Genomic DNA, 20,565 nt, shown 5'->3' with positions numbered 1-20,565 from the left:
ATTGTCCGCCGAAATGCGAGTACGACGGACAGTATTTCGAACATTCCGAAATACTTAGTCTGCCGTACTGCACGCTGTCCGCTGAAATGTGTTTCGGCGGACTAAGTAGGCCATACAGTCCGCCCGTGTGTAAGCGGCTTTACATTTGACCATAATACAGGCATAGCCATATGTGAGATTTATGCCTTCTTCCCTGGCATTCCTGACCACACATCCAAGATTGTGAAAGGGTTTTCAGGACCATTTAAATTGGAGTCCTTCAAAAAACATGGAAAGTCACTCCAGCATGACAAATATATAAAAGCCAAACACGCCCTGTTGGCTTCAGAAGCTACGCCATTGGCTGCATGCATTAAGAAAATGGATAAAGGGATGTTCAACCACATGAAAGTTCTATTTAATGTGGCCTATTATATTGCAAAAAACAACAAGCCATATACAGACTTTAAAGGTTTGTTTGAGCTGACAGGGAAACTAGGGGTTGCTGTGAGAGAGGAGTATGCAAATGCAAGGAATTCGTCTCATATGTTGCAACTGTAATCCAGAAAGAACTCATCTGCGAGCTAAAGGAGGCCAAATATGTTAGTTTGATGCTAGATGGATGAACTGACAAAGGAGAAGTAGAAGAATTAATATTGTATGTCAGATACATCAAGAACAATAGGATCAAAGTATTTATATCAGTCCTGCCTCTTGAAATGGCAACTGCAGATGGGTACTTAGAAACCATCACTAAAGAGCTGAAAACACATGGTCTTTTAGACTGGCTTTTTTCAAATCAGCCGATTGGAATTGGTACAAATGGTGCTGCAAGCATGATTGGAGCTGAAAATGGACTGGTACAGAAAGTACGTCAAAATCTCAGCCATGCAATTGGCATTCACTGTGTTGCAGACAGATTAAATTTAAGTGTATTAAGCTATCTGAAAGATGGAAAATGCATTGATGACCTTGACTCTGTTTTAAAGAAGCTGTAGCAATTTTGCCAGCATTCACCCAAGAGCATGCAACAACTAAAGCAGGTGGCTGAAAGTTTTCTTGAAAAAATCCATAAATTTCAGTACTTGCATAATGTAAGATGGATGTCAAGTAAAGTCAGTGCTCTCTCTGCACTTGTCAAAGATTGGAAATGTGTGACAGTCCACCTTGAAGGTGTTGCTGCAGAAAAAGACAGTGCTTCTGTAGTTGCACATGGTTTGTTGAAAAAACAAACCGATTTTAAATTTGTTAACATGCTCCATTTTCTTCATGACTATCTAGAAATTATTAAGAACATCTCCCTTTTATTTCTAATGCCACGTACACACGATTGGAATTCTCGTTGGAAGAAGCTCTGATGGTTTTCCCGACGGAATTCTGACGTTCAAGCTGTCTTGCCTACACACGGTCACGCCAAATTCCGACCACCAAGAATGCGGTAACGTCCACCACATAAGACGGGACTAGAAAAGGGAAGTTCAGCACCACGTACGGCACCCTTTGGGCTCCTTCTGCTGATCTCGTGTTTATCGCGTGTTAGTAGAAGTTTGGTTATAGACGATTTGCGCTTTTCAGACTTGTGCTTCAGGTTGTTCCTGCTCTACAGTTTTTGCTTGTTGGTGCGTATCTGCCTATCAGTGCGTGTAGTCAGTTCACATTTGTTTGTCATTGCGGCCTACATCTTTGATATAGTACGCTTTGATTTTTAGTGCTTATTTTCTGCTTGTTGCTGATTTGCATTTTGTTCTTTCAGGCCTTGCTGTTTATCAGTGCTTTCTGTTAGTCCCTTCTGACCAGCTGACCGTTTTGAAGCCATGTTGCGTGTACGTACTCGTCGTAGAGTTCGTGCTGTGCGGGGGCTTGGTGTTGGGGTTCTTACTTTGACACAAGCTCAGTCCATGAACAGAGTGGGGAGGATTTCATGGACCAAGAATTGGTTGCTCCAGTGTGACCAATTCTCTCATATGCCTTTGCTACGTGAGATCCGTGAGAATAATCCTGATGATTTCAGAAATGATCTCAGGATGACGGACCCTGTTTTTCACCGTCTGTTGGCTTTGCTGACCCCTTATATCAGCAGGCAGGATACCCGCATGTGGCAAGCCATCACTCCGGAGCAGAGGCTCATCGCCCCGTTGCAGTACTTGGCGACTGGGAGAAGCCTTCAGGACCTCAAGTTCTTGACAGGCATCTCCCCCCAGGCTCTGGGGATCATTATTCCAGAGACCTGTTCTGCCATCATACAAGTCCTGCAGAAGGAATATATGAGGGTAAGTTTTATCCTTTAACATCACATTATATTTATTTACTGTTTGCTAATGTATTGCATTTCTTTCATCATTCTATAATTAATATAATTGTAATAAGCTGGGAATTTCCTCTTTGTCCTCATGCATGTTGGATGTTTGTATGCTCCTTTTTTGTCCTTCATGCATATTTGCCTTCACTAACCCCCCAGCATGCTATATGGGGCCCATATACTCCTAGTCTAGTCAATTAACAATGTATTTTGTCAGCTCCATTGTAATGCTTTACGCTAAGGACCCCCTAAAATGTGTACAAATGTTATTGGTATCCTTAAATTCATGCAAAGTGCCAGAGGCTTTTTTTGGGGGGCCCAAAATCATTTGGAACCCCCCTCCCCCTAACCTCTAAGTCAGCTGATAGCAATCCTCTATCTGCTGACTTTGCCAAACCCAATACACACTATATCTACCTCTTTTGTGGTCAGATTTATGGATGAATTTCTCAAAGCATGTAGTGCAAGGGCCTGCCTCAATACTTTCAAATGCTACTGTTTAAATTCTTCTTCTCCTATTATTATCTTGATAGGTAATTGCAGAATCTACAAATGTGCTTCCATTTATTAATTTGTTTTGATGCCACTTCTTATTACCTGTCCCGTGGGCTGCCAATAGTGTAATTAAGGAGGGGCTGGCCAAAGTAACACACATTACTTTGTCACTCCATTACATAGTGGAGAGGGTGGTTACCTGTCCAAAACATACCTTCCCCCCTAAAATATTTACAAGGGGCCATCAGAGGGGGTGATGAATCTAATAAGTGGACCTTATATTTTAGCCTTTAAATACTCTTTACAAGAAATGTTATACTGATGTTGGCCAACAATGTTTGTGTCTAATCTGCTTGTAATGTTTCAGTGCAAAATTTCTAATTTGATTTTTCTTGTTTGAATCCACAGTTTCCTTTAACACCACAGGAATGGCAGACTGTGGCCTCCCCGTTTGCCCAGCGGTGGGATTTTCCTAACTGCGGAGGGGCAATCGATGGGAAGCACATCCACATCATCTCACCACCCCATTCAGGGTCAAACTATTTGAACTATAATGGGTTTCATAGTATCGTGTTGATGGCGGTGGTGTCGGCGACATATGAGTTTCTATATGTGGACGAGGAGAATGTCGAAGGACTGCCATTTGTCTTCGTAGCAGATGAGGCTTTCGGTCTGAGAAACCATGTCATGAGGCCATTCCCCCAGAGACCCTCACCCCGGAGAAGATGGTTTATAATTACCGGCTGGCCAGAGCCAGAAGAGTTGTGGAGAACGCGTTTGGGATTCTAGCCAGCCAGTTCCACCTGTTTCAAATGGCCATTAATATGGCAGAATACAAACTTAATACCATTGTGTTATCTTGTTGCATCCTGCATAACTTTTTGAAAAGAAATAACCCAAATTATGTGGTCACAGTTGGGCCTGACGCCAGACTTCAGCAAACAAAGATGTCCTTGGAAGTTGCCTGTCCTGGCTTGCCCCCCCAAAGAGCCTGTAAAGTGCGACAAAATCATTTGAACTATTTTTTGGGGAGGGGGGCCATTGCTTTGCCAGCACATGTTGAATAAATTTTAAATTTAATCTGCAAAAATCTGGATTTGGATTCCCTGCTTGTGTTTCTTTTTTTTGTCTCCTAGTAGTTTGTACATTATTATATAACACCCATTCACACTGTAAACACCAATTTAAACAGAAAAAATGGTATTGATCATTGAAAGAAGAAGCCACACATTGTTGAGTAAAAATCCTTTTACTCCATAGACATTCACATGTGCATTGTAAAACATTTTTTTGTAAAAAAGTATAACATTTTGAGTTATCTACATTTTTTTTTTTTTTAAGGTTACATAAACAGCCATGTTTCAAAAAGAACATAAACAACTCTGGAACTTACAAAGTTCAACATTGAAAAACTAAAGGCAAGATCACACATTATATTGTCCAAAATGTGTGGATCTTGCATTCAACAGATGGGGTGAAGTCATCCCTGTAAAAGCCTAATTTTGAAGATGCACACAAATTGGGAGTCAAACTGGGGATTTACATTCTGATCACATGCCTAATGTCAACATGTGCTATCTCCAATCATGGGGGATAAATGGACGTGTTTTGGGGTGCAACCCCTTCCTCTCACCTACTTGAGTTTTGAGGAAGGGGTTGCAGGCACAAAACACGTACATTGATATCCCCTGATGGCAGATAGCACTTGCTGACATACTGTTTGCATCTTCAAAATTAGGCTTTTTTTTAAATGTTGTCAACATTTTAGAAAAAAAAAACACAAAATGGTGCCAATTTTTTTGTAAATTAAATTCTTCCAAGGACATCAATCATGCTCTTAAGTTTTACTTCAATATCCATAGTTTTTTGTTTGATAATGTCTAAATCCTGACTACACCACATTATGTCCTGAATTAGCCTTTGGGCACTGTCACTGGTGAAATGATCTGATTGTTCTTCCACAAGCTGTACATCACCTAAAATTAAAAAAAACACACCATGTATTAAACATATGCAAGCATACATCTCTTATTACCTGAAGCTGGGGTGTCAGACACTCACCTGTTGTGGTCTCAATCTAGACCACCTCTCCTTCCTCCACATCCTCTGGTTGCGACCTCTGTTCCCCTTGTTCAGGAGGTGGGGGGGGTCCCCTTGTTCAGGAGGTGGGGTCCCTGGTGACCTCATATTTTCAGATTCTTTGCTCCCCTATGAGAATGAAACAAAAGGTATACTTAGCACATATATATTTGAGGCAACAAATATGAATGATAAACATTGCTTGGAAGTGGGGTACAATTGTCTGTTTGGGCAGAATTCCAAGCTGAAGACATGATTTATTCCTTTACTAAAGCTGGAATACTTACCTTTTTTGGACCCCCAAGTATCCAATTGAGTAACTGTGTTTGACACCCTAAAAAGTTGTTGTTCTTGTGTCCCACACTAGTGCACCTGAGTCCAGATGTGTAAACAGCTGCTGAGTGCCCTCTCCATACATTACACTGAATCTAGAAATTAAAAAGGACCAAAACCGCGCTGTGGTAATATACGTGAAACACTAAATAAGGTGCTGCCGACCCTATACCTCACACTCCCCAAAGGAGGCCGTGAGCTGTAGTTGCTATAAAGTTGTATATTAAGGGACCCAGGCGCTACCTATAATAAATAAATAAATACAATTCTAAATATGTCTATCCTAGAAGACTAAAAAGCTCTAAGTTAATATTATCTCGTATTTATGACAAGGGGATCAGAAATACCCCTAGACACCACTGATAATAGAAGTGATCAAAAAGAAATAGGCAGGACAAAATGCAGATTCAAGAGAGATTCAAGATACGACCAGAATTTGAATATGTGCAGAAAATAATACAGTGAAATCGTAAGAAATATGTATATCTATATATCCCTCAGATGGAACCAAGAAAAATTACAATTAAGATATGTGCTATACCGAAAAAAAAATATATATATATATCTCACCAGTGTTAGCGTATACACAATATAAGCAAGTGAATATACATGTGCAGGACCAAAAACCAAAATAAATTAATATAAATAAATAAATAATAATAAATGGTTGCTGGTGCAAAAAATGCAGGAAATGCAAAAATGCAAAAAATTTGCAAAAAGTGCAAAAAAGTGCAAAACAACAATAAACTCAAAATCCACAAGAATCACAGGAAAAATAAGAATAAAAAATACCAGTACATGTGCTGTAACTATCATAAACGTCCTTGGAAAAATAAGTAAAATAAAGTCCACTTCAGGTGGTATAACAGGAGGTAGTGGTATATACTCTAAATCTTCAGACAGGTGAAACTTTAAAGTGACTGGTGCTCAGACAAATAATTCAGGTGACTTCCGTGCTCACCCCCTCAGATCCCCACTCACCGGATCCCTATGCCCACAGAGGGAAAGCAACCGTGTATATCTCAAGGTGCAGAAATTGGTCAGTCCAGAGAGAAACGTCCAGAGAGAAACGTCCACCCTTTATCTCCTTCCCCGGTGCACAGAGAGATTCCAATAGGCCGGTGGTTATAGGTCAGTGTATCCTCAGGGAAATAAAAAAGGTCTCATAGTGTAGTAACTCCAGGTCACAAAAACTTAAGTTCAAAAAGTAGGCTTTATTAATTAGCAGACCAAAAATCGGGAAAAAATATATTTAAAAAATTTTAAAAAAAACTTTCACATTTTACAGGAACATAAACCCACAGGAAGGGTAATACATATCATGCAAAAGAATATCTCAGGTACCGTCCCGGGCTGAGATTACATCACAGGAATTGATTAAGAATTTTTTTTTTAATAAAGAAAAAATGCACAAAATAAAAAATAAATAAAAATAAGGACAAAAAGTGATAAATAAAAACTGCACAACCCCTCAGGGTAAACGGATGCAGACAACGGGGGTCCTCAGTAAGGCTTAACCATCCGCAGGGGTCACAGTAAAAAATCCCAAAGGTGACACCCTGGGGGAGGGTCACCCGCCGTTGGCGCTCCGGGGTTAGTAATTTTCTTTCACGGTTTGAGTTACAATAAGCAAGCCGGGGAACGAGCGCAGGAATGGGCAAGGAGATGGTGTGCGTTCCAAGCTGCGTTCCACTCAGCTCGCCAGACCGGAAGTGACGTGGTGTGCGTGGCTACGTCGTACTCGTTTCGTCATTGGAGGTCTTCATTGGACGTCTTTGCTGAAGACATCCAATGACGAAATGCGTACGACGTGGCCACGCACACCACGTCACTTCCGATCTGGCAAGCTGAGTGGAACGTAGCTTGGAACGCACGCCATCTCCTTGCCTGTTCCTTCGCTCATTCCCCGGCTTGCTTATTGTAACTCAGACCGTGAAAGAAAATTGCTAACCCCCGGAGCGCCAACGGCGGGTGACCCTCCCCTAGGGTGTCACCTTTGGGATTTTTTACTGTGACCCCTGCGGATGGGTAAGCCTTACTGAGGACCCCCGTTGTCTGCATCCGTTTACCCTGAGGGGTTGTGCAGTTTTTATTTGTCACTTTTTATCCTTATTTTTATTTATTTTTTATTTTGTGCATTTTTTCTTTATAAAAAAAAAAAATTCTTAATCAATTCCTGTGATGTAATCTCAGCCCGGGACTGTACCTGAGATATACTTTTGCATGATATGTATTACCTTTCCTGTGGGTTTATGTTCCTGTAAAATGTGAAAGTTTTTTTAAAAAAAAATTTATAAATTTTTTCCCAATTTTTGGTCTGCTAATTAATAAAGCCTACTTTTTGAACTTAAGTTTTTGTGACCTGGAGTTACTACACTATGAGACCTTTTTTATTTCCCTGAGGATACACTGACCTATAACCACCGGCCTATTGGAATCTCTCTGTGCACCGAGGAAGGAGATAAAGGGTGAACGTTTCTCTCTGGACTGACCAATTTCTGCACCTTGAGATATACACGCTTGCTTTCCCTCTGTGGGCATAGGGATCCGGTGAGTGGGGATCTGAGGGGGTGAGCACGGAAGTCACCTGAATTATTTGTCTGAGCACCAGTCACTTTAAAGTTTCACCTGTCTGAAGATTTAGAGTATATACCACTACCTCCTGTTATACCACCTGAAGTGGACTTTATTTTACTTATATTTCCAAGGACGTTTATGATAGTTACAGCACATGTACTGGTATTTTTGTATTTTTTATTCTTATTTTTCCTGTGATTTTTGTGGATTTTGAGTTTATTGTTGTTTTGCACTTTTTTGCACTTTTTGCACATTTTTTGCATTTTTGCATTTCCTGCATTTTTGCACCAGCAACCATTTATTATTATTATTTTTTATTTATTTATATTAATTTATTTTGGTTTTTGGTCCTGCACATGTATATTCACTTGCTTATATTGTGTATACGCTAACACTGGTGAGATATATATATTTTTTTTTCGGTATAGCACATATCTTAATTGTAATTTTTCTTGGTTCCATCTGAGGGATATATAGATATACATATTTCTTACGATTGCACTGTATTATTTTCTGCACATATTCAAATTCTGGTCGTATCTTGAATCTCTCTCAGTGCATTATAGTCAGCGATGTAGATACATTTTTTTGCATTACTACCCAGAAATCTTTTGGCAATGAAATGCAGATTTTTTATTTGGCTGATCTCGTGTGCCTCAGTGGGTAGGGCCGACCATCATTAATACTGGGTTAATGCTGCTAAGTGCTATTCTCTGACAGATACTTACTTCCAGCCTATATTTATAAGGTTTTCCTGCATTTTGTCCTGCCTATTTCTTTTTGATCACTTCTATTATCAGTGGTGTCTAGGGGTATTTCTGATCCCCTTGTAATAAATATGAGATAATATTACCTTACAGCTTTTTAGTCTTTTAGGATAGACATATTTAGAATTACACTGAATCTAGTTTGCTATTCCTTATAGGTTCAAACATATCTATACAACAATGTCCTAAACCTATTTTATTAAATTCAAAATTAGCATGAACAAATGTATTTAATCAGGTATCTGGGAAAACATTGTATTTATTTGGGAAACTAACAATGTTTACTACGACCGATTACTGTGCGTATGAACATGAAAGTAGCCATTTTTAAATGTACAACACCATAAAGAAAAACACATGGCGCAGCATGCAATATTAATAATAATAGGAACACACGACAAATGCTTACTTTTTCGAAGAACTTTCTTGATCTTTCTATACTGATCCTGCTCCCTTAATTTGAGGTCCGACCAGGATTTCCTCAATTGATCCTTGGATTGTCGTACCCCAAAATCCCTGTACAGGCTCTTTACAACTTTAGTCATGATCTTGGCCTTTCTCAGATTTGGGTTTGGGTATGGACCATAATTCCCGTCATATTCATTCCTCCTCAAGAAGTTGACCATCTCCAACATCTCAGCAAAGCATATATTTGTGGCCTTAAATCTCCTCCTGACTCCGTGCTTTCCTCCTCGTTACTGCTATTATGCACCTGCTGTGTCCCCGCCATGTTCCTCTCCCACTGCGACGAAAGAGACGGGGCGGGGAATATTCTAAAAAGAATCTCAGGGGTGGGCAACGCGGGCAGAGTTTCACGCGTGCACAGAGTATATAAAGCTTAAACACGTCTGTGTCATAAACACATTCTGTGTGCAGAGGAAAGAGGAACGGAAGCGACAAACGTTATAACGAAGGTAAGATTTTAACTTTGGTGACATGAGCAGACTATACTGAATCAAGATTGATACCTATATTGGCTTAAAAGATTATCCTGAGATAAGCGTTTTTGTCTTTTGTTTGGTCTTGCAGAGAAAATGTATCCATTTAAAGACCAAGAATTCCTGGATAAATATTGTGATATGCGCAATTTATGGGAGGTGAAAAACCAATTATATCACAATAAAGCAGCTAGGAAGGCAACGCTGGGGAAGCTGCTTGAATTTGTAAAGACCCGGGCCCCCAATGCAGACATGAGGTCTCTGGAAATGAAAATTGGTAGCTTGAGAAGCACCTATAGGAAGGAGTATCAGAAGGTCCAGCAGTCCCTGAAGTCAGGAGCAGCAGCAGATCAGGTGTATGTACCCAGTCTGTAGTACTATAACAGCATATGTTTTCTTGATGACCAGATTGAGGGCAGGGAATCGCTTTCAACTCTTCCGGCACCCCTTCCCTCCAGCCTTCCATCCAGCCTTCCCTCAACCCCAGCTGAGGCTTCCATGGAACAACCTGGGCCTTCCATCCAGGAAGAGATTGAGGAGCCCAGTTGGAGCCAGGTATAGGATTTTTTATAAATATTTTTTATATGAAAATGATTTAACAAAAAGTGTTTCACATATCAATAGACAGTAGTGGCCAAAAATGATTGGGACAAGAATGAAAAATGCTGGTCTTTTCTATTTAGTAACATTAAATTTGCAACTAGTGATGGACGAACTTCCGACGGGACGTTTTGCGAACGCGGACCGCGAACGCGGCCGATAGTTCGCGAACCGGAACGTTCGCGGCGGGCCCCATTGACTTCAATGGGAGGCGAACTTCGCAAACCTACAGGTCAAATTTGCAGCCACAAAATAATTAATAGCTGTGCAAACATAGTCCCACCACATGACCAATGACATAACACATGTATGAGGTGAATCTGGGATCGACAACTACAAGCATTCTTTTTTTATATGGGAAATTGTTGTGACAATTCAGGACTGTGGAGCGCATGAAGGCAATGGAGTAGAGGGAAGGTCAGGGACCAGGGTAGGCAAAGAAGAGGGTGCAGGAGATGATCACCAGCAGCGTGACATACAGCAATGACACCTGCACCGTGATAGAGTCATCTGACACCAGCACCGTGATAGAGAGCAATGACATCAGCAGCGTGACATACAGCAATGACACCTGCACCGTGATAGAGTGATCTGACAACAGCACCGTGATAGAGAGCACTGACATCAGCAGCGTGACATAAAGCACTCACACCAGCACCGTGATATACAGCACTGACAGCAGCACCGTGAAAGAGAGCACTGACATCAGCAGCGTGACATAAAGCACTCACACCAGCACCGTGATATACAGCACTGACAGCAGCACCGTGACAGAGAGCACTGACATCAGCACCGTGATATACAGCACTGATACCTGCACCGTAAGCAGCCCCAGGAGGAAGTCAGCATAGCACAGGGATGGTGGGAGCCCCTCATAATGAGCATAGCACAGGGAAGGTGGGAGCCCCTCATAATAAGCAGCCCCAGGAGGATGTCAGCATAGCACAGGGAGGGTGGGAGCTCCTCATAATAAGCAGCCTCAGGAGGATGTCAGCATAGCACAGGGATGGTGGGAGCCCCTCATAATAAGCAGCCCCAGGAGTAAGTCAGCACAGCACAGGGATGGTGGGAGCCCCTCATAATGAGCATAGCACAGGGATGGTGGGAGCACCTCAAAATATGCACAGCAGAGGTACAGCCCCAGGAGGAAGTCAGCAGAGCACAGGGATGGTGGGAGCCCCTCATAATATGCACAGCAGAGGTACAGCCCCAGGAGGATGTCAGCACAGCACAGGGATGGTGGGAGCCCCTCATAATAAGCAGCCCCAGTAGAAATATGACGACACCGCTCAACCTCTTCAAAGAGAAGGGTACGGGCATATAATACGGTGTGCTTTTTTTGGACAAGTAAGTGAGCCAAATGAAGAAAGAAGGTCTCTGTGCTCGATTAAAAAAATTGTTTATAGACATATACATGGTCTACTGGTCACATGTGTTGAATTCCTCCGAGATCCATGCCTCATTAATTTTTAGAAATGTGAGGTAGTTAACACTGTCGTGAGCTAGGCGAGTATGCTTATCGGTCACGATCCCCCCTGCTGCGCTGAACGTCCTTTCGGACAGGACACTGGATGAGGGGCAAGCCAACAGTTAGATTGCAAATTGGGCAAGCTCTGGCCAGAGGTCAAGCCTGCCCACCCAGTAGTCCAGGGGTTCATCACTCCTCAGAGCGTCCACATCGGCCGTTATCCTGATGTAGTTGGACACCTGACGGTCTAGGCGTTCCCTGATGATGGATCCGGATGACACCTGTCGATGGGTTGGCTGAAAGAATGACCTCATATCCGAAGTCACCAACACATCTTCAAACCGGCCTCTTCTTGCAGGCGCTGTTGGATTGGTACCCGCAGCTCCTTCTCTGGGAGTGGGAATTGCTCCTCTGCCAGCGCACGCAAAAGCAGAATGCAGCATTTCTCGAAGCAAGGCCTGGAAGTGCTGCATTCTGACAGCCCTCTGTGACGGCGGTAACATTTCCGCCATTTTGTGTTTGTACCGGGGGTCTAAGTACGTTGCCACCCAGTACTGGTCCTTGACCCATATGCTTTTTATACGGGGGTCCCTATTAAAACACTGGAGCATGAAGGCCCCCATTTGCACTAAAGTGGAAGCGGTGTGGTGGCCTGGCTCCTGCTCATCATCCAGGATAATGTCGTCCTCTTCATTCTCCTCTCCCCATCCACGCACAACAGGGATCCCAGAAAGGTTTAAAGCATGCTCTTCTTGCTCCTCCTCATCCGCCCCGGCACCATCCTCCTCTGACTCCTCTTCAGACTCCTGTTGTTGACTTGTCTCAGATAGAGTAGCCCCCCCTGGGAATTCATCCAGCATTGCGACTTCCTCATCTTCCCGCTCCTGCTCCTCCACAGCTTGATCAATGACACGACGCAATGCATGCTCCATAAAGAAGGCATAAGGTACCATGTCACTGATGGCGCCATGGCTGCGACTGACCAGTTTGGTGATCTCCTCAAATGGGCGCAGAAGTTTGCATGCGTCGCGCATGAGCAGCCACTGGCGCAGTGAAAAAAAAACAAGCTCCCCAGAACCGGTTCTGCCGCAGAGTTCATACAGGTAGACGTTAACTGCACGTTTCTGCTGGAGCAGCCTATCAAGCATATAGAAGGTTGAGTTCCATCGCGTCAGGCAATCGCAAATAAGACGTCTGACCGGCAGATTGTGTCGCCGCTGAATGTCAGCAAGGCGAGCCATGGCCGTGGAAGATCTTCTGAAATGGGCCGAGATTTTCCTTGCCTGCCGCAAGATGTCCTGGACCCCAGGGTATTTGACAAGGAATTGCTGCACGACCAAGTTTAAGATGTGTGCCATGCATGGCACGTGCGTGATTTTGCCCTGTCTCAGTGCGCTAAGCAGATTGGCACCGTTGTCACACACCACTTTACCAACTGTCAAATTGAGCGGTGTTAGCCACTGATCTGCCTGTAAACGCAAAGCTGAAAGGAGTGCCGGGCCAGTGGGGCTCTTGGCTTCCAGGCACAACAGACGCAGCACGGAATGGCAACGTCTCACCTGGCATGTCGAATAGGTTCTGGGGAGCTTGGGCAGCGCAGTGGAAGAGACGCTAGCAGCGGAAAAGGAGGAGTCAGCTGAGGAGGAGGGAGGAGGATGGAGTAGGAGGAGGAGGAGAAGAAGAGTCAGCCCTGCATGCAATCAGTGGCGGTAAAACCAAATCTACACGGGTGCCACGGGTTACATGCTTGACGGCCGTCAGAAGGTTCATCCAGTGGGCAGTAAAAGTGATATACCTTCCCTGCCCATGTTTGCTAGACCACGTGTCTGTGGTCAGATGTATCTTGGCAACGACACTGTGTGCCAGAGATACATTCACTTGCCGCTGAACATGGCCATATAGCTCTGGGATTCCCTTCTCTGAGAAATACTTCCTTCCTGGGACCTTCCATTGTGGTGTTCCAATGGCCACAAATTTTCGAAAGGCCTCCGAGTCCACCAGTTTATTTGGCAGTAGTTGGCGGGCTTCTGACAAGCCAGCCATCAACCGTTGGGCAAGAGGGTTATCCGGCGTCATCATTTTTTTTTACGCTCGAACATTAGTCCCACGGAAGCCTGCCTTTTTGCAGAAAAACGTGAGCTTGGCGTGATGGAAGGTGGAGTGGAGGACAATTGTGAGGAGAGAGGAGCAGAAGTAGAAGACGAGGCTGGACGGTGAGAGCCTGCAATGTAGCTTTGTGTGTTCCGTTGCTCCCACTGGGCTCGGTGATGGCTGCTCATGTGCCTTCTTAAGGCAGTCATCCCTAGGTGAGTGTTGGGCTTACCGCGACTAATGCATTGACTGCAAAGATTGCAGATGGCAACGCTATTGTCAGCAGCGGACACGTTAAAAAAATCCAACACTGCGGAGCCATGTGCCGGTGTCCTGGGAGCGCCAGATGTGACCGTACATGGCCGATGACTCGCTCCTGATACATTTGCAGTCTGCTTTGTCCCTCCTGTGCAATGTAAGTTATTCCTGCTTCTCCTCCCTATCTGCTCGTTCATATCTCCCTCTGAACTCCCCTCCTCTTCCTCTCTTGTGGGCACCCACGTGACATCACTAGACATGTCATCATCAACGTCACCTTCCCCACCGCTATAAGTAGAGATTTTGGAGTAGGCAGCAACACCGGGGACCAACCTCCTCCTTGGGCTGATCTGGGTACTGTCGTCAGACTGTTGAGTAGTGGTTGTTGCTGCCTCCTCTTCCTGATCCAATACCAAGAGTGGCTGCGCATCAGAAATGTCTTGATATGGATCGGAAAATAATTCCTGTGACTCAAGCGGAAGGTATGTGGTGGTGGTGGTGGTGGTGGTGTTGTTGGTGGTAGTGTCTTTGGGGGTGCACATAGCAGAGAGTGAAGAAGAGGGTGCAGATCGAGAGGATGAGGAGGGTGCAGAAGAGTAAGGCTGAGTGAGCCACTCAACCAAGTCTGGTGCGTTCTTTAAAGTAATTCAACGCACCTTCTGCAACTTCCCACTTTGGCTCAAGCCTGTTGCTCCTGCCCTACCCCTACCACCCCTGCGGAAGGGCCTGCCTCTTCCTCTGCCTGTAATTTTTTAAATGACCCTGTGACAAAACTCTAAGTCCCTATACCGATGAAGGACTGCTGCAGTATAGGGCAGCGGTCAGCAGTAGTGCACCTCTACCCTATGTATTGTTGACCGATACCAGTCCTTATAGAATGGCAGACTGTACCTCACTCAACCCTGTGTACTGTAGCACCCTATACCTTACCAGTCCTTATAAGGACCTTTGTGGACCAAGTAGGTTGTGTGTGAGTGATTAGCAGACTGTACGTCAGTCCCTATACCGATGAAGGACTGCTGCAGTATAGGGCAGCGGTCAGCAGTAGTGCACCTCAACCCTATGTACTGTGGACCGATACCAGTCCTTATGGAATGGCAGACTGTACCTCACTCAACCCTATGTACTGTAGCACCCTAGACAGACCAAGTTACCAGTCCTTATAAGGACTTTTGTGGACCAAGTAGGTTGTGTGTGAGTGATTAGCAGACTGTACGTCAGTCCCTATACCGATGAAGGACTGCTGCAGTATAGGGCAGTGGTCAGCAGTAGTGCACCTCAACCCTATGTATTGTGGACCGATACCAGTCCTTATAGAATGGCAGACTGTACCTCACTCAACCCTATGTACTGTAGCACCCTATACCTTACCAGTCCTTATAAGGACCTTTGTGGACCAAGTAGGTTGTGTGTGAGTGATTAGCAGACTGTACGTCAGTCCCTATACCGATGAAGGACTGCTGCAGTATAGGGCAGCGGTCAGCAGTAGTGCACCTCAACCCTATGTACTGTGGACCTATACCAGTCCTTATGGAATAACAGACTGTACCTCACTCAACCCTATGTACTGTAGCACCCTAGACAGACCAAGTTACCAGTCCTTATAAGGACTTTTGTGGACCAAGTAGGTTGTGTGTGAGTGATTAGCAGACTGTACGTCAGTCCCTATACCGATGAAGGACTGCTGCAGTATAGGGGCAGCGGTCAGCAGCAGTGCACCTCAACCCTATGTATTGTGGACCGATACCAGTCCTTATAGAATGGCAGACTGTACCTCACTCAACCCTATGTACTGTAGCACCCTATACCTTACCAGTCCTTATAAGGACCTTTGTGGACCAAGTAGGTTGTGTGTGAGTGATTAGCAGACTGTACGTCAGTCCCTATACCGATGAAGGACTGCTGCAGTATAGGGCAGCGGTCAGCAGTAGTGCACCTCAACCCTATGTACTGTGGACCGATACCAGTCCTTATGGAATGGCAGACTGTACCTCACTCAACCCTATGTACTGTAGCATCCTAGACAGACCAAGTTACCAGTCCTTATAAGGAGCTTTGTGAACCAAGTAGGTTGTGTGTGAGTGATTAGCAGACTGTACGTCAGTCCCTATACCGATGAAGGACTGCTGCAGTATAGGGCAGCGGTCAGCAGTAGTGCACCTCAACCCTATGTATTGTGGACCGATACCAGTCCTTATAGAATGGCAGACTGTACCTCACTCAACCCTATGTACTGTAGCACCCTATACCTTACCAGTCCTTATAAGGACCTTTGTGGACCAAGTAGGTTGTGTGTGAGTGATTAGCAGACTGTACGTCAGTCCCTATACCGATTAAGGATTGCTGCAGTATAGGGCAGCGGTCAGCAGTAGTGCACCTCAACCCTATGTACTGTGGACCTATACCAGTCCTTATGGAATAACAGACTGTACCTCACTCAACACTATGTACTGTAGCACCCTAGACAGACCAAGTTACCAGTCCTTATAAGGAGCTTTGTGGAACAAGTGGGTTGTGAATGATTAGCAAACTGCAGCAGAAGGGCAGCAGTCAAGTATAATATTCTTTCTATATTTGGAAGAAAGAATATTATACGTGTACAAGCCTATTACAATACCACTGATACCAGTCCTGAAAAGAACCTTTGTGGAACTAATAGTAACAGCTACTGATTAAACTGACCCTCACTGCCTCACACACTGCTTCCTGCCTGTCCCTATATAAACTGACAAAACAGAAGCTACTGGAACAGTAATTGAAATAGCACTTTTGTGGACCTGATAGTAACAGCTAATGACTAAACTGGCTGTTCCTGCAGCACACGCCGTCCTGTCCCTTTCTCTAAACTGACAAAAGACACTCAGGCTGCTGCAACAATCACTAGCACAGCACTGCCTATCCTGAACTACACCTAACACCTATACCAGTCCTGAAAAGAACTTTTGTGTACCAAATAGCTAGCGATTTGGGTCACTGTAATCTCTCCCTGCTCCACACAGCAACCTCTCCCTATAGTGACAGAAGAAAGAATGTAAAATGGCCGCCGGATCGGGTGTATTTATAAGTTAGGGGGAATGTCCAAGTGTCCATGTGCTGTAATGTCTCAATTGGTTGTCTTGTACCCCATGATGGATGTGTCATTATAGGTCAAAGTTCTTTTACACAGTAAACACGGAAGTCCGCCGGGCGAACAGCGCCAAACGGGCGGACTGCGAACAGATGAAATTCGCCGCAAAACGACCGCCGGGTGAACCGTTCGGCCATCACTATTTGCAACAGTCATGAGCTGAAAATTGTGTGTGTTTGATGAACAAGAAACTAAAACAATGTCCCTTTTTCATACACAGGAAGACCTCAGCCAGGACGAGGCTCTGGCAAGTGGCACACAGGAGGAGGCAGGGGAAGGTGTCTGCCAGGAGGTGGCAGGGCCCAGTAACACCCAATCTCAGGTGCCTCCCCTCCTTCTTCCATACAAAAGGCCCAGGAAGGGGATTAAAACAGAGGAGACGGCACTGGCCCTCATCAAGGAGGCTAATGACGCCCTTAAATCCCCCCTCGATGCTGTAGAGGCCTATAGCCTCCAATTTACAGTAAATGGAAGAGGGCCAACGGCGCAAATGTGAAAAAAGCATTTTTACAACCATCCACAAGGGGTTGAGTGGCGAACAAACTGACAACGACCACCTGTGTGTTCTTCCCCATCCTCCTCCTCCTCCTGCCACAAATCCACCTCCAGAGCCACAGCCTCCAAGAAAGGCTGCAGGGAAGGCTGTATGGAAGACAAGAAAGTGATTGCCTGCCTTCAGTCTGGTCTGACAGAACACGCAGCCTGTTGTAGTACCACAGCCTTGGTACATATGTCATCTGCTGCTGTTCCTGTTCTCTGGGATTCGTGGACCAGATTGACCTCCTTTCTATATGGACTTCTCAAGCTACCAAGTTTTTGAGCCACAAAGTTGATGTGTGCCTTGGGGGCCAAGGGCTTCGCAAATTCAAGCACTTTCTCCAGTGTTGCCTTCATCTTTATTTTGTTATTATGATTTTTTTCAGAAAATACTTGCCTATGTGTTTTTCTTCAAATAGCAAATATAAAAATTAGTAGGCAGGTACATTTCAAAAATACAATGTCAAAATTAACAGGGGACACCAACACCAAACAGGTTTACAAATACAACATAATAATGGTGTTGTGGAAACGTGACATAAAAAAATAAAAAGGAGAGCACGAGAAAAGAATAAAATAATCCAAAAAAGTATATTAAAGAAAAAAAAAAACACATTAAAATAAATACATATATATTATGTAGATCTGACTTAAATTAAAATAAAGATTATTCAGGAGATACCTAGAAATAATAGAAATAATAAAAATAATAAAAAAATACGTTTGTGATAACTCTGTATGAATATGAGCAGCAAAACAACTTCATTCTTCTAGCATTATATAAAGAAGAGAATGTGTGGCACGGCACTGAACAATTTAAAAATTTGCAGTGTGAAGAATCTGCTATCTCCATTACAAACGCTAGTTTTACCAGAACGAGCGGTTCCATCTCGTACTGGATTCTGAGCATGTGTGATTTTTTGGCATGTCGGAATTGCATACCAACGATCGGAATTACCGATAGAAAGTTTTTCCGTCTGGAAAATTGAGAACATGCTATCAATTTATGGCTGGCGGAAATTCGGACAGCTAAATTCCAATGGAGCATACACATGGTCGCATTTTCCGATAAAAAGGTCTCATTAGTCTTTTTCTGGCCGGAATTCTAATTGTGTGTACACGGCAAAAGGGAAGAGCTTTTCTTAAGCACAACTGAGTTGCATGTGAAAAACACAATTTCTTCTTTAAAATCACTAAAAGATGTGCCAAAACAGTATGAGGAGAGATTTCTAACTGGAACATCACTCAAAGGACAGTATCAAGATGTACAGTTGCACAGACTCAGCAATACTGTAACTTCTTTGATCCAAAATGAAAAGGACAACTTGATTCAGTATGGTGCAAAATACCTAGAAGAGCAATTTCTCATTCAAAGGAATATTGAATGTTTCTCTGCAGTGTTTGATACCTTTGCCTGGCCATCGGGAAAAGCACTAGAGGACTATGGTGTTGATGACATTACAACATTGGCTCAGCATTTCCAGAAACAACTATCAATGCCTGAAATGCATGATAAATGCATGCATGCAATCCACAATGAGTGGTATGAATTTAAAGTTCTTGGAAAAGGAAAGAAACTGTGTGAATTTCTGGATTTGGCACTCTCCAACACAGACAGATTTCCAGTTTTGGGAAACTTGTTGTCTACAGTGTGTGTTTTGCCTGTCTCAACTACATGTTGTGAGAGAGGATTCAACTTAATGAACTTTGTAAAAAAATAAGTTCAGATCTTTAATGCAGCAAGAAAGTTAAGGTGATTTGTTAATGACCAACATGAATGGACCATCAGTGAAGGATTTTGATCCTGCAAAGGCTGTTGACCATTGGTACTTTAATTGCAAAAGTACAAGGCATATTCATGGCCACAAAAAGCCAAGTGAAAAAAAATGACATTGCATTAAATACTTGGTGTCACATCAGAATAAATTCATTACCTACACAAGTTAATTGCCTGTATATAATGTTTGGTTCTAGTTGTCTTTCTGTGTTAAATTAAAGATTGGTTAGTTTTTATATTGAAAATAAAGCTTTGTCGGTCGTTAAAAAAAAAAAACCTTGCTCCTAACTCCAGGGCCATCTTTAATATTGTTTGGGACCTGGGCATAAATTTGCTTAGGGCCCCCCTCCCCCCATGCAATTTCGCTCTCCGCCTTCTCTGAGACATACAATAAATAGCAGCTAGACTTAAAATCAGTTTACTGCATCAGATCAGGCAGCGATTGCGATTGGTTGCCAGAGGTTACAGCATATCACTACTGCTTACTGACTGGTTGCTAGAGGTTACAGCACTCCTTAAGGCTCACTGATTAGTTGCTAGAGGTTACAGCACATGATTTCGGCTTGTTGATTGGCTGCTAGAGATTACTGTACAGTGATACTGCTCACTGGTTGCTGTAGGTTACAGCACATCATCTCCTCTCTGCAGGGGGCATGATATACATATGAATGCTGCCTTATTTACATATCAATGCCGTTGGCCTAAGCTATTTACATATGCATGTCACTGCTATTTCCATATGAATGCTGGTTATTTACATGTAAACACAGGGTCTGCGGGTGAGTCGTCTGTACACAACAACAGGACTAAAACCTCAAGGGACAAGGGAATGTAAACTGGGATAGTTGGCAAGTATGAGGCAGCTGCTTTGGGCCCCACAACAATGACAGGGCCAAGGGCAGCTGCCCCTTTTGCCCTGCCTTAAAGACGGCCCTGCCTAACTCTTTTAGCTGGCTCTTAGATTCCATGTAAATTTGTCAAGCCCTGCTCTAATGCTGGTGACAGGTACTTTGATGCTGGTGACAGGTACTCAGATGGTAGTAATAAAAACAAAAGGGTATCCATGCTACTGTGCAGTGATAATGATCCTAAAAATAAGCAGCCAGCACAATTTGTTGATAAGTAAATAGTAATAAATATAAAAGTTCACATGCGGCGCTGATCTGAATTAGTAAATAGTCTATCAGAAGGAGGGAAAGATTAAATCCCTTCACCAAATTCAGTGTGTAAAAAGGGGCAC

The 20,565-nt window shown here is 43.7% G+C and overlaps 1 pseudogene; it reads left to right on the top strand.

The window, feature by feature from the left end:
- Positions 1-698: 698 nt before the first annotated feature.
- LOC143998053 (zinc finger protein 862-like) lies at positions 699-19,438 on the top strand (annotated as a pseudogene).
- The last annotated feature ends 1,127 nt before the right edge of the window (positions 19,439-20,565 follow it).

The sequence above is a fragment of the Lithobates pipiens genome, unplaced genomic scaffold (genome assembly GCF_037356315.1).
Source record: "Lithobates pipiens isolate NorthernLeopardFrog02 unplaced genomic scaffold, aLitPip1_a1.2 Scaffold_19, whole genome shotgun sequence".
NCBI lineage: Eukaryota > Metazoa > Chordata > Amphibia > Anura > Ranidae > Lithobates > Lithobates pipiens.
This window is presented reverse-complemented; position numbering and strand designations above follow the sequence as displayed.